Below are 14,491 nucleotides of genomic sequence, written 5' to 3'. Positions count from 1 at the left end.
GATATTTTACCGGGTCGTATTCTTTTAGTTAAGGCTTTTATTGATGGGACAAGATGGCAGTTTTTAAATTTTTATGGGTCACCTGATAAAAATGAAAGGGCTGATATGCTGGAAATTTTACCTTTATTTATTAACATTTCTGAACCTTTTATCCTGGCAGGTGATTTTAATTGTATTTTAAAAGGCGAAAGCCGACGCTCCGGTTCCGTGAGTAGAAATTATGACAAAACGTCTGGAATGTTAAGCAATATTATAAATGATTGTAAATTAACTGATGTGTATAAAGAATGTAACAAGGATAGCCCTATAGACGCTGGTTTCACCTGGAGCAATTCTACATGTAGCTCCAGGATAGATTTTGTTTTAGGTTCAGAAAAAATACTGCCAGTGAAATGTGAAGTTTTAACTAATATTCTCTCAGATCACAAGGTTTTATCTTTTAGAGTGAGGATTAATGAAAAGAAGAAATGTGGTAAGAAATCTTGGAAATTGAATGTGTCCCTTTTAAAAGATCCACAAATTTTATCGGATTTTATTGAGTTTTATGTAAAGTGTAGAAAAAGGAAAAACCCCAATATTTCTTTTAGCTCCTGGTGGGATAGAATGAAAATAAGCATTAAAGATTTCTTTATTAAGAAAAGCATACAAAAAGCTAAAGAAAAGTTTGAGATCTATAATTTTCTTAATATCAGGTTACAGACATTGTACAAATTCAAAGACAATGGTCTGGATGTAGGTAATGATATATTGAGTCTTAAAGGAGAAATTTCAAAGTGGTTGGAACAAAAAGGAAAAGAACTGATTTTTCGTTCAAAGGTAAAACACGTAGAAGAGGATGAGACTTGTTCCAGGTATTTTTTTAAGAAAAACAAACAGACAAAAACAATAATTGATAACATAGATGGAGATAATAATATCAACATTATATTGGATAAGGTAAATGTCTATTTTAATGATCTTTTTAATGTAAAAACTGTAGACCATGATTTAATACACACTTTCCTGGGGGAGATCAAGTCCACCCTAGATGCTGATGCCCAAAGTTTTTTATCCCAACCTCTAGTTGAGGAAGAGATTTTAGAAACCATGAAGAGTTTTAAAAATGGTAAAGTGCCCGGCCCTGATGGTATCCCCATAGAGTTTTATATAAGTTTTTATGATATTTTAAAAGATGATTTGTTTAATTTGTTTTCCGAAGTTTTTAATAATAAGGTTTTACTCAACTCATGGAAGAAAGGTGAGGTATCACTACTATACAAAAAAGGTGACAAAACGGATCTTAAAAACTGGAGGCCGATAACTCTTTTAAATAGTGATTACAAAATTATGGCTAAGATCTGTGCAAATCGGTTGAAAAAGGTGATACATAAAGTAATTCATGCAAATCAGGTATGCGGGGTACCTGGGCGTAGTATCTGGGACAATTTAAACCTGGTGAAAGATTGTATTGAAGATGTAAAAACCAGAAAGACAAAGATGTCAATCCTAGCGGTGGATTTTGAGAAAGCTTTTGACCGCGTGTCTCATTTTTATCTTTTTAAAGTTTTAGAAAAAATGGGCATTCCGGGTGGGTTTTTATTGTCTCTTAAAGCTTTTTATAATGATTGTACGAGTAAGATTTTAGTTAATGGTTTTAAAACAAAAGAGGTAGTTTTAAAATCAGGGGTGAAGCAGGGTTGCCCTTTGTCCCCCCTGCTTTTTATATGTGCTATAGAACCCCTTTTATGTACAATACGCCGGGATAAGCAAATATGTGGAGTACCCTTACCCGGAGGGAACGGTCTACAAGTTAAAGTTGTAAGCTATATGGATGATGTAGCAGTGTTTGGATGTGATGTACCTTCAATACAAAAAACGATAAGCCAAATTCAGTCTTTTTGTACAGTTTCCGGTTTTAAAATTAATCTTACTAAATGTAATATTTTAAATGTCGGGGGGATGAGTTTACATGATGTACCAATTGCAGTTACAGATTCCATTACTATTTTAGGTGTTTCTTTTAATGAATCTAATAATGGTTTTAATAGCTGGGATGCGGCAGCACAGAAAATTAATCAGAAAATCTGCATGTGGAATATGAGAAAGCTGTCAATGGAAGGTAAAGTTCTGATTGTAAAAATGGTGATATTACCTATCCTGTTATATCTTAGTTTGGTGTTCCCCCCTCCTACAAATTTGTTGAAACGAATTACAAAAGTATGTTTTACCTTTTTTTGGGGCTCAAAAATGGAGAAACTCAAAAGAGAAATTGTGACAAAGCCAAAGGTTAAAGGTGGGAAAGATTTCCCTGTTTTAGATAAGTTTCTTTTAATACATTTTTTCTGTTTCTGTTTTAAAACCCTTTTTAAAGATAATTACCTTTCCTATTTTATGCGTTTTAACACTGGTTTTCTCATGAGAAGGTTTGGTTGGTTTGAAACAGTTTTATCCTCTCCTTATGCTTTTAACCTACCTGCACATTATGAGATTTTAAAGAAAATTATTCTTGATTTTAATTTGAATAAGAAACAGACAGGGGATCTATGTAACAGCAAGACACTACTCAAACAAATTAGTACTGATGTGACGTTGTGTGATATTGAACGTTATGATGATGACAAAACTGTACACATATGGAAAACGATTAACGCCCCTTATCTTTTTAATGTACAGAAAGACATGTCTTGGAGCTGCGCACACCACTGTCTTCCTTGCCGGGCATTCCAGTACAGAAGAGGTTTTGTGAGGTCTGCCATCTGCCCAAGAGAAGGTTGTCAAGAAGAAGAGACAGTGAAGCATCTTTTATGGACTTGTGCTTTTGCTAAAGAGTTCTGGAGAAGACTAATCCCCCTGCTGGAGAAAATGGTGGACCTCAAGGACTTTAATTTTGCATCAGTGTTATATGGTCTTCTGGAATGCCCAACAATGGACCAAAAAATAATGGCGTGGAAGATAGTGAATTGTGCCAAGATAGCGCTCTGGAATGCTAGAAATATTGCTGTTTTTAAACATGAAATGTTACCAGTAGATGATGTTTTAGCCTTTTGTAAAAGTGAAATGTACATATACTATTTATTGGACAGGAAAAAGAATGTAACGTTGGCAGGCAAATGGCTTTTTAACCTATGGAATATTTGAAGTCTTGTAAAATTTGCTGTGATGGAATTTTTATTTTTCTTTGAAGTCCCGAAAGTGTAATGTGGATGTAATGGTTTTATTTCTGTAATTTGTTAAATTTTAAATAAACGGTTTTTATCCCCATGTGGGGGATAGCCAAATTAAAAAAAAAAAAAAAATCTGTTCTTATCAGTTTAATATCTGATACGTCCCCTATCTGGGGACCATATATTAAATGGATTTTTAGAACAGGGAGATGGAAAAAGAGCTTGCTCTGTCCACTCCACGCATTGACCTGGTATTGCAGTATCTCCAGGACCGGTGCACCCCTTCTTTAATGCAGTTTCTAAAATCAGAAAGAATTGAATTCAATGTTTTTTGTTCATTTTGCTTGTTTGTCGGATTTTGGGATGGACTCTTTGGCTTTGCTTTTCTTCTCCTCATTGGATTTTTCATGTTCAAAGTTGCAGAAGCCAGATTACAAGCTCATTTTGGTTCAACTTCAGCAACTGTGCATTGCATTGCCATGTAATGTGATGCAATGCTATCTTTCTAGCTCTCCCTTTTTACTTCCTTTTGGATAAACAGACATATTAGGCAAGCATTTTGGAGCTTTCACCTAAATAACTACAGGTGGTGAGATAAGCTGCACAATATAATTGACCTTTCAGTATATTGTTGCACACACACCATCTATTTAGCAAATGCCCTTGTTATCAACAGCAGCCTTTTAAACTCACCTGAGCTAACAGGTATGTGCGCTGGTTACTCTGCTGCGCTTAAAATTTCTTTTTTGGTTTGCTACAATGCCTTTTCTGAAACGTTGTCTCCCTCTGCTGGAACACTGACTTCTTTCATTTAATGCCTGCAGACTATAAAAGAGAACCCAACCCAAAAAGTTTGGTTGATTAGTCTGTGGCATTCTGTTAAACTGTTGCTTATGGCGGTCTCTGTGAGCTTCTCAGCGACATTCAGCCAGCCAGGTATCCTGCCTGCAGTAGATGGAATGTGGCAATGGAACGCTGGCTGCGCGTGTCATAATAGGCTCTGAGCCTTTATATACCTGTGCACAGCAGCAGCCACCTTCAGTCTGCTGCTGGACAGCCAGCAGCAGCAGCAGCAGGAGAGGTATGTAATCAGGAGCCCTCCTGCTAAGGGTAGACAGCTGCTCGTTCCACCCCACCCCCCGCCTTAATTGGTTCTCCTCCCTTCCAACGGTGTTGAGGCGGGTGGGAACAGCAGGGGGTGAAGGTGCTGTGTTTAAAGAGGTGGAGTTATGCAGATCTAAAACGCGTGGATTGCAGCAGCAGCAAGCCGAAAAGTGCAGGCATGTAAGGGATCTAGAGGTTGACAACATGTCTTCTTAACGGGAGTCCAGGAGCTCATCTCCACAAATGGACTTTTCAGGATCCTTGGGTGGCTCCGTAGTTTGAAACCAATTCTGGTTATCGCTTCTCGGCCTTTTGGCTAAGATCAAGTGTAGTATCTGTTCTTATCAGTTTAATATCTGATACGTCCCCTATCTGGGGACCATATATTAAATGGATTTTTAGAACAGGGAGATGGAAAAAGAGCTTGCTCTGTCCACTCCACGCATTGACCTGGTATTGTAGTATCTCCAGGACCGGTGCACCCCTTCTTTAATGCAGTTTCTAAAATCAGAAAGAATTGAATTCAATGTTTTTTGTTCATTTTGCTTGTTTGTCGGATTTTGGGATGGACTCTTTGGCTTTGCTTTTCTTCTCCTCATTGGATTTTTCATGTTCAAAGTTGCAGAAGCCAGATTACAAGCTCATTTTGGTTCAACTTCAGCAACTGTGCATTGCATTGCCATGTAATGTGATGCAATGCTATCTTTCTAGCTCTCCCTTTTTACTTCCTTTTGGATAAACAGACATATTAGGCAAGCATTTTGGAGCTTTCACCTAAATAACTACAGGTGGTGAGATAAGCTGCACAATATAATTGACCTTTCAGTATATTGTTGCACACACACCATCTATTTAGCAAATGCCCTTGTTATCAACAGCAGCCTTTTAAACTCACCTGAGCTAACAGGTATGTGCGCTGGTTACTCTGCTGCGCTTAAAATTTCTTTTTTGGTTTGCTACAATGCCTTTTCTGAAACGTTGTCTCCTTCTGCTGGAACACTGACTTCTTTCATTTAATGCCTGCAGACTATAAAAGAGAACCCAACCCAAAAAGTTTGGTTGATTAGTCTGTGGCATTCTGTTAAACTGTTGCTTATGGCGGTCTCTGTGAGCTTCTCAGCGACATTCAGCCAGCCAGGTATCCTGCCTGCAGTAGATGGAATGTGGCAATGGAACGCTGGCTGCGCGTGTCATAATAGGCTCTGAGCCTTTATATACCTGTGCACAGCAGCAGCCACCTTCAGTCTGCTGCTGGACAGCCAGCAGCAGCAGCAGCAGGAGAGGTATGTAATCAGGAGCCCTCCTGCTAAGGGTAGACAGCTGCTCGTTCCACCCCACCCCCCGCCTTAATTGGTTCTCCTCCCTTCCAACGGTGTTGAGGCGGGTGGGAACAGCAGGGGGTGAAGGTGCTGTGTTTAAAGAGGTGGAGTTATGCAGATCTAAAACGCGTGGATTGCAGCAGCAGCAAGCCGAAAAGTGCAGGCATGTAAGGGATCTAGAGGTTGACAACATGTCTTCTTAACGGGAGTCCAGGAGCTCATCTCCACAAATGGACTTTTCAGGATCCTTGGGTGGCTCCGTAGTTTGAAACCAATTCTGGTTATCGCTTCTCGGCCTTTTGGCTAAGATCAAGTGTAGTATCTGTTCTTATCAGTTTAATATCTGATACGTCCCCTATCTGGGGACCATATATTAAATGGATTTTTAGAACAGGGAGATGGAAAAAGAGCTTGCTCTGTCCACTCCACGCATTGACCTGGTATTGCAGTATCTCCAGGACCGGTGCACCCCTTCTTTAATGCAGTTTCTAAAATCAGAAAGAATTGAATTCAATGTTTTTTGTTCATTTTGCTTGTTTGTCGGATTTTGGGATGGACTCTTTGGCTTTGCTTTTCTTCTCCTCATTGGATTTTTCATGTTCAAAGTTGCAGAAGCCAGATTACAAGCTCATTTTGGTTCAACTTCAGCAACTGTGCATTGCATTGCCATGTAATGTGATGCAATGCTATCTTTCTAGCTCTCCCTTTTTACTTCCTTTTGGATAAACAGACATATTAGGCAAGCATTTTGGAGCTTTCACCTAAATAACTACAGGTGGTGAGATAAGCTGCACAATATAATTGACCTTTCAGTATATTGTTGCACACACACCATCTATTTAGCAAATGCCCTTGTTATCAACAGCAGCCTTTTAAACTCACCTGAGCTAACAGGTATGTGCGCTGGTTACTCTGCTGCGCTTAAAATTTCTTTTTTGGTTTGCTACAATGCCTTTTCTGAAACGTTGTCTCCTTCTGCTGGAACACTGACTTCTTTCATTTAATGCCTGCAGACTATAAAAGAGAACCCAACCCAAAAAGTTTGGTTGATTAGTCTGTGGCATTCTGTTAAACTGTTGCTTATGGCGGTCTCTGTGAGCTTCTCAGCGACATTCAGCCAGCCAGGTATCCTGCCTGCAGTAGATGGAATGTGGCAATGGAACACTGGCTGCGCGTGTCATAATAGGCTCTGAGCCTTTATATACCTGTGCACAGCAGCAGCCACCTTCAGTCTGCTGCTGGACAGCCAGCAGCAGCAGCAGCAGGAGAGGTATGTAATCAGGAGCCCTCCTGCTAAGGGTAGACAGCTGCTCGTTCCACCCCACCCCCCGCCTTAATTGGTTCTCCTCCCTTCCAACGGTGTTGAGGCGGGTGGGAACAGCAGGGGGTGAAGGTGCTGTGTTTAAAGAGGTGGAGTTATGCAGATCTAAAACGCGTGGATTGCAGCAGCAGCAAGCCGAAAAGTGCAGGCATGTAAGGGATCTAGAGGTTGACAACATGTCTTCTTAACGGGAGTCCAGGAGCTCATCTCCACAAATGGACTTTTCAGGATCCTTGGGTGGCTCCGTAGTTTGAAACCAATTCTGGTTATCGCTTCTCGGCCTTTTGGCTAAGATCAAGTGTAGTATCTGTTCTTATCAGTTTAATATCTGATACGTCCCCTATCTGGGGACCATATATTAAATGGATTTTTAGAACAGGGAGATGGAAAAAGAGCTTGCTCTGTCCACTCCACGCATTGACCTGGTATTGCAGTATCTCCAGGACCGGTGCACCCCTTCTTTAATGCAGTTTCTAAAATCAGAAAGAATTGAATTCAATGTTTTTTGTTCATTTTGCTTGTTTGTCGGATTTTGGGATGGACTCTTTGGCTTTGCTTTTCTTCTCCTCATTGGATTTTTCATGTTCAAAGTTGCAGAAGCCAGATTACAAGCTCATTTTGGTTCAACTTCAGCAACTGTGCATTGCATTGCCATGTAATGTGATGCAATGCTATCTTTCTAGCTCTCCCTTTTTACTTCCTTTTGGATAAACAGACATATTAGGCAAGCATTTTGGAGCTTTCACCTAAATAACTACAGGTGGTGAGATAAGCTGCACAATATAATTGACCTTTCAGTATATTGTTGCACACACACCATCTATTTAGCAAATGCCCTTGTTATCAACAGCAGCCTTTTAAACTCACCTGAGCTAACAGGTATGTGCGCTGGTTACTCTGCTGCGCTTAAAATTTCTTTTTTGGTTTGCTACAATGCCTTTTCTGAAACGTTGTCTCCTTCTGCTGGAACACTGACTTCTTTCATTTAATGCCTGCAGACTATAAAAGAGAACCCAACCCAAAAAGTTTGGTTGATTAGTCTGTGGCATTCTGTTAAACTGTTGCTTATGGCGGTCTCTGTGAGCTTCTCAGCGACATTCAGCCAGCCAGGTATCCTGCCTGCAGTAGATGGAATGTGGCAATGGAACGCTGGCTGCGCGTGTCATAATAGGCTCTGAGCCTTTATATACCTGTGCACAGCAGCAGCCACCTTCAGTCTGCTGCTGGACAGCCAGCAGCAGCAGCAGCAGGAGAGGTATGTAATCAGGAGCCCTCCTGCTAAGGGTAGACAGCTGCTCGTTCCACCCCACCCCCCGCCTTAATTGGTTCTCCTCCCTTCCAACGGTGTTGAGGCGGGTGGGAACAGCAGGGGGTGAAGGTGCTGTGTTTAAAGAGGTGGAGTTATGCAGATCTAAAACGCGTGGATTGCAGCAGCAGCAAGCCGAAAAGTGCAGGCATGTAAGGGATCTAGAGGTTGACAACATGTCTTCTTAACGGGAGTCCAGGAGCTCATCTCCACAAATGGACTTTTCAGGATCCTTGGGTGGCTCCGTAGTTTGAAACCAATTCTGGTTATCGCTTCTCGGCCTTTTGGCTAAGATCAAGTGTAGTATCTGTTCTTATCAGTTTAATATCTGATACGTCCCCTATCTGGGGACCATATATTAAATGGATTTTTAGAACAGGGAGATGGAAAAAGAGCTTGCTCTGTCCACTCCACGCATTGACCTGGTATTGCAGTATCTCCAGGACCGGTGCACCCCTTCTTTAATGCAGTTTCTAAAATCAGAAAGAATTGAATTCAATGTTTTTTGTTCATTTTGCTTGTTTGTCGGATTTTGGGATGGACTCTTTGGCTTTGCTTTTCTTCTCCTCATTGGATTTTTCATGTTCAAAGTTGCAGAAGCCAGATTACAAGCTCATTTTGGTTCAACTTCAGCAACTGTGCATTGCATTGCCATGTAATGTGATGCAATGCTATCTTTCTAGCTCTCCCTTTTTACTTCCTTTTGGATAAACAGACATATTAGGCAAGCATTTTGGAGCTTTCACCTAAATAACTACAGGTGGTGAGATAAGCTGCACAATATAATTGACCTTTCAGTATATTGTTGCACACACACCATCTATTTAGCAAATGCCCTTGTTATCAACAGCAGCCTTTTAAACTCACCTGAGCTAACAGGTATGTGCGCTGGTTACTCTGCTGCGCTTAAAATTTCTTTTTTGGTTTGCTACAATGCCTTTTCTGAAACGTTGTCTCCTTCTGCTGGAACACTGACTTCTTTCATTTAATGCCTGCAGACTATAAAAGAGAACCCAACCCAAAAAGTTTGGTTGATTAGTCTGTGGCATTCTGTTAAACTGTTGCTTATGGCGGTCTCTGTGAGCTTCTCAGCGACATTCAGCCAGCCAGGTATCCTGCCTGCAGTAGATGGAATGTGGCAATGGAACACTGGCTGCGCGTGTCATAATAGGCTCTGAGCCTTTATATACCTGTGCACAGCAGCAGCCACCTTCAGTCTGCTGCTGGACAGCCAGCAGCAGCAGCAGCAGGAGAGGTATGTAATCAGGAGCCCTCCTGCTAAGGGTAGACAGCTGCTCGTTCCACCCCACCCCCCGCCTTAATTGGTTCTCCTCCCTTCCAACGGTGTTGAGGCGGGTGGGAACAGCAGGGGGTGAAGGTGCTGTGTTTAAAGAGGTGGAGTTATGCAGATCTAAAACGCGTGGATTGCAGCAGCAGCAAGCCGAAAAGTGCAGGCATGTAAGGGATCTAGAGGTTGACAACATGTCTTCTTAACCGGAGTCCAGGAGCTCATCTCCACAAATGGACTTTTCAGGATCCTTGGGTGGCTCCGTAGTTTGAAACCAATTCTGGTTATCGCTTCTCGGCCTTTTGGCTAAGATCAAGTGTAGTATCTGTTCTTATCAGTTTAATATCTGATACGTCCCCTATCTGGGGACCATATATTAAATGGATTTTTAGAACAGGGAGATGGAAAAAGAGCTTGCTCTGTCCACTCCACGCATTGACCTGGTATTGCAGTATCTCCAGGACCGGTGCACCCCTTCTTTAATGCAGTTTCTAAAATCAGAAAGAATTGAATTCAATGTTTTTTGTTCATTTTGCTTGTTTGTCGGATTTTGGGATGGACTCTTTGGCTTTGCTTTTCTTCTCCTCATTGGATTTTTCATGTTCAAAGTTGCAGAAGCCAGATTACAAGCTCATTTTGGTTCAACTTCAGCAACTGTGCATTGCATTGCCATGTAATGTGATGCAATGCTATCTTTCTAGCTCTCCCTTTTTACTTCCTTTTGGATAAACAGACATATTAGGCAAGCATTTTGGAGCTTTCACCTAAATAACTACAGGTGGTGAGATAAGCTGCACAATATAATTGACCTTTCAGTATATTGTTGCACACACACCATCTATTTAGCAAATGCCCTTGTTATCAACAGCAGCCTTTTAAACTCACCTGAGCTAACAGGTATGTGCGCTGGTTACTCTGCTGCGCTTAAAATTTCTTTTTTGGTTTGCTACAATGCCTTTTCTGAAACGTTGTCTCCTTCTGCTGGAACACTGACTTCTTTCATTTAATGCCTGCAGACTATAAAAGAGAACCCAACCCAAAAAGTTTGGTTGATTAGTCTGTGGCATTCTGTTAAACTGTTGCTTATGGCGGTCTCTGTGAGCTTCTCAGCGACATTCAGCCAGCCAGGTATCCTGCCTGCAGTAGATGGAATGTGGCAATGGAACGCTGGCTGCGCGTGTCATAATAGGCTCTGAGCCTTTATATACCTGTGCACAGCAGCAGCCACCTTCAGTCTGCTGCTGGACAGCCAGCAGCAGCAGCAGCAGGAGAGGTATGTAATCAGGAGCCCTCCTGCTAAGGGTAGACAGCTGCTCGTTCCACCCCACCCCCCGCCTTAATTGGTTCTCCTCCCTTCCAACGGTGCTGAGGCGGGTGGGAACAGCAGGGGGTGAAGGTGCTGTGTTTAAAGAGGTGGAGTTATGCAGATCTAAAACGCGTGGATTGCAGCAGCAGCAAGCCGAAAAGTGCAGGCATGTAAGGGATCTAGAGGTTGACAACATGTCTTCTTAACGGGAGTCCAGGAGCTCATCTCCACAAATGGACTTTTCAGGATCCTTGGGTGGCTCCGTAGTTTGAAACCAATTCTGGTTATCGCTTCTCGGCCTTTTGGCTAAGATCAAGTGTAGTATCTGTTCTTATCAGTTTAATATCTGATACGTCCCCTATCTGGGGACCATATATTAAATGGATTTTTAGAACAGGGAGATGGAAAAAGAGCTTGCTCTGTCCACTCCACGCATTGACCTGGTATTGCAGTATCTCCAGGACCGGTGCACCCCTTCTTTAATGCAGTTTCTAAAATCAGAAAGAATTGAATTCAATGTTTTTTGTTCATTTTGCTTGTTTGTCGGATTTTGGGATGGACTCTTTGGCTTTGCTTTTCTTCTCCTCATTGGATTTTTCATGTTCAAAGTTGCAGAAGCCAGATTACAAGCTCATTTTGGTTCAACTTCAGCAACTGTGCATTGCATTGCCATGTAATGTGATGCAATGCTATCTTTCTAGCTCTCCCTTTTTACTTCCTTTTGGATAAACAGACATATTAGGCAAGCATTTTGGAGCTTTCACCTAAATAACTACAGGTGGTGAGATAAGCTGCACAATATAATTGTCCTTTCAGTATATTGTTGCACACACACCATCTATTTAGCAAATGCCCTTGTTATCAACAGCAGCCTTTTAAACTCACCTGAGCTAACAGGTATGTGCGCTGGTTACTCTGCTGTACTTAAAATTTCTTTTTTGGTTTGCTACAATGCCTTTTCTGAAACGTTGTCTCCTTCTGCTGGAACACTGACTTCTTTCATTTAATGCCTGCAGACTATAAAAGAGAACCCAACCCAAAAAGTTTGGTTGATTAGTCTGTGGCATTCTGTTAAACTGTTGCTTATGGCGGTCTCTGTGAGCTTCTCAGCGACATTCAGCCAGCCAGGTATCCTGCCTGCAGTAGATGGAATGTGGCAATGGAACGCTGGCTGCGCGTGTCATAATAGGCTCTGAGCCTTTATATACCTGTGCACAGCAGCAGCCACCTTCAGTCTGCTGCTGGACAGCCAGCAGCAGCAGCAGCAGCAGGAGAGGTATGTAATCAGGAGCCCTCCTGCTAAGGGTAGACAGCTGCTCGTTCCACCCCACCCCCCGCCTTAATTGGTTCTCCTCCCTTCCAACGGTGTTGAGGCGGGTGGGAACAGCAGGGGGTGAAGGTGCTGTGTTTAAAGAGGTGGAGTTATGCAGATCTAAAACGCGTGGATTGCAGCAGCAGCAAGCCGAAAAGTGCAGGCATGTAAGGGATCTAGAGGTTGACAACATGTCTTCTTAACGGGAGTCCAGGAGCTCATCTCCACAAATGGACTTTTCAGGATCCTTGGGTGGCTCCGTAGTTTGAAACCAATTCTGGTTATCGCTTCTCGGCCTTTTGGCTAAGATCAAGTGTAGTATCTGTTCTTATCAGTTTAATATCTGATACGTCCCCTATCTGGGGACCATATATTAAATGGATTTTTAGAACAGGGAGATGGAAAAAGAGCTTGCTCTGTCCACTCCACGCATTGACCTGGTATTGCAGTATCTCCAGGACCGGTGCACCCCTTCTTTAATGCAGTTTCTAAAATCAGAAAGAATTGAATTCAATGTTTTTTGTTCATTTTGCTTGTTTGTCGGATTTTGGGATGGACTCTTTGGCTTTGCTTTTCTTCTCCTCATTGGATTTTTCATGTTCAAAGTTGCAGAAGCCAGATTACAAGCTCATTTTGGTTCAACTTCAGCAACTGTGCATTGCATTGCCATGTAATGTGATGCAATGCTATCTTTCTAGCTCTCCCTTTTTACTTCCTTTTGGATAAACAGACATATTAGGCAAGCATTTTGGAGCTTTCACCTAAATAACTACAGGTGGTGAGATAAGCTGCACAATATAATTGACCTTTCAGTATATTGTTGCACACACACCATCTATTTAGCAAATGCCCTTGTTATCAACAGCAGCCTTTTAAACTCACCTGAGCTAACAGGTATGTGCGCTGGTTACTCTGCTGCGCTTAAAATTTCTTTTTTGGTTTGCTACAATGCCTTTTCTGAAACGTTGTCTCCTTCTGCTGGAACACTGACTTCTTTCATTTAATGCCTGCAGACTATAAAAGAGAACCCAACCCAAAAAGTTTGGTTGATTAGTCTGTGGCATTCTGTTAAACTGTTGCTTATGGCGGTCTCTGTGAGCTTCTCAGCGACATTCAGCCAGCCAGGTATCCTGCCTGCAGTAGATGGAATGTGGCAATGGAACGCTGGCTGCGCGTGTCATAATAGGCTCTGAGCCTTTATATACCTGTGCACAGCAGCAGCCACCTTCAGTCTGCTGCTGGACAGCCAGCAGCAGCAGCAGCAGGAGAGGTATGTAATCAGGAGCCCTCCTGCTAAGGGTAGACAGCTGCTCGTTCCACCCCACCCCCCGCCTTAATTGGTTCTCCTCCCTTCCAACGGTGTTGAGGCGGGTGGGAACAGCAGGGGGTGAAGGTGCTGTGTTTAAAGAGGTGGAGTTATGCAGATCTAAAACGCGTGGATTGCAGCAGCAGCAAGCCGAAAAGTGCAGGCATGTAAGGGATCTAGAGGTTGACAACATGTCTTCTTAACGGGAGTCCAGGAGCTCATCTCCACAAATGGACTTTTCAGGATCCTTGGGTGGCTCCGTAGTTTGAAACCAATTCTGGTTATCGCTTCTCGGCCTTTTGGCTAAGATCAAGTGTAGTATCTGTTCTTATCAGTTTAATATCTGATACGTCCCCTATCTGGGGACCATATATTAAATGGATTTTTAGAACAGGGAGATGGAAAAAGAGCTTGCTCTGTCCACTCCACGCATTGACCTGGTATTGCAGTATCTCCAGGACCGGTGCACCCCTTCTTTAATGCAGTTTCTAAAATCAGAAAGAATTGAATTCAATGTTTTTTGTTCATTTTGCTTGTTTGTCGGATTTTGGGATGGACTCTTTGGCTTTGCTTTTCTTCTCCTCATTGGATTTTTCATGTTCAAAGTTGCAGAAGCCAGATTACAAGCTCATTTTGGTTCAACTTCAGCAACTGTGCATTGCATTGCCATGTAATGTGATGCAATGCTATCTTTCTAGCTCTCCCTTTTTACTTCCTTTTGGATAAACAGACATATTAGGCAAGCATTTTGGAGCTTTCACCTAAATAACTACAGGTGGTGAGATAAGCTGCACAATATAATTGACCTTTCAGTATATTGTTGCACACACACCATCTATTTAGCAAATGCCCTTGTTATCAACAGCAGCCTTTTAAACTCACCTGAGCTAACAGGTATGTGCGCTGGTTACTCTGCTGCGCTTAAAATTTCTTTTTTGGTTTGCTACAATGCCTTTTCTGAAACGTTGTCTCCTTCTGCTGGAACACTGACTTCTTTCATTTAATGCCTGCAGACTATAAAAGAGAACCCAACCCAAAAAGTTTGGTTGATTAGTCTGTGGCATTCTGTTAAACTGTTGCTTATGG

The 14,491-nt window shown here is 42.1% G+C and overlaps 8 non-coding genes and 1 pseudogene across 8 annotated transcripts; all 9 read left to right on the top strand.

The window, feature by feature from the left end:
- The first annotated feature begins 3,224 nt into the window (after window positions 1–3,224).
- On the top strand, window positions 3,225–3,428 carry LOC141204319 (U2 spliceosomal RNA; annotated as a pseudogene).
- Window positions 3,429–4,543: 1,115 nt separating this feature from the next.
- On the top strand, window positions 4,544–4,734 carry LOC141204107 (U2 spliceosomal RNA). The gene has a single exon (XR_012275080.1). It is a non-coding gene; the product is annotated as a U2 spliceosomal RNA (small nuclear RNA).
- Window positions 4,735–5,849: 1,115 nt separating this feature from the next.
- LOC141204100 (U2 spliceosomal RNA) lies at window positions 5,850–6,040 on the top strand. Its single transcript, XR_012275073.1, has one exon. It is a non-coding gene; the product is annotated as a U2 spliceosomal RNA (small nuclear RNA).
- Window positions 6,041–7,155: 1,115 nt separating this feature from the next.
- Window positions 7,156–7,346, top strand: LOC141204089 (U2 spliceosomal RNA). Its single transcript, XR_012275061.1, has one exon. It is a non-coding gene; the product is annotated as a U2 spliceosomal RNA (small nuclear RNA).
- A 1,115-nt stretch (window positions 7,347–8,461) lies between these two features.
- LOC141204078 (U2 spliceosomal RNA) lies at window positions 8,462–8,652 on the top strand. The gene has a single exon (XR_012275050.1). It is a non-coding gene; the product is annotated as a U2 spliceosomal RNA (small nuclear RNA).
- A 1,115-nt stretch (window positions 8,653–9,767) lies between these two features.
- On the top strand, window positions 9,768–9,958 carry LOC141204066 (U2 spliceosomal RNA). Its single transcript, XR_012275038.1, has one exon. It is a non-coding gene; the product is annotated as a U2 spliceosomal RNA (small nuclear RNA).
- A 1,115-nt stretch (window positions 9,959–11,073) lies between these two features.
- On the top strand, window positions 11,074–11,264 carry LOC141204054 (U2 spliceosomal RNA). The gene has a single exon (XR_012275027.1). It is a non-coding gene; the product is annotated as a U2 spliceosomal RNA (small nuclear RNA).
- A 1,118-nt stretch (window positions 11,265–12,382) lies between these two features.
- LOC141204041 (U2 spliceosomal RNA) lies at window positions 12,383–12,573 on the top strand. The gene has a single exon (XR_012275016.1). It is a non-coding gene; the product is annotated as a U2 spliceosomal RNA (small nuclear RNA).
- A 1,115-nt stretch (window positions 12,574–13,688) lies between these two features.
- Window positions 13,689–13,879, top strand: LOC141204030 (U2 spliceosomal RNA). Its single transcript, XR_012275005.1, has one exon. It is a non-coding gene; the product is annotated as a U2 spliceosomal RNA (small nuclear RNA).
- Window positions 13,880–14,491: the final 612 nt, after the last annotated feature.

Source organism: Phyllobates terribilis, unplaced genomic scaffold, assembly GCF_046119375.1.
Source record: "Phyllobates terribilis strain yellow unplaced genomic scaffold, ASM4611937v1 Scaffold_134__1_contigs__length_4944459, whole genome shotgun sequence".
Taxonomy (NCBI): domain Eukaryota; kingdom Metazoa; phylum Chordata; class Amphibia; order Anura; family Dendrobatidae; genus Phyllobates; species Phyllobates terribilis.
This window is presented reverse-complemented; position numbering and strand designations above follow the sequence as displayed.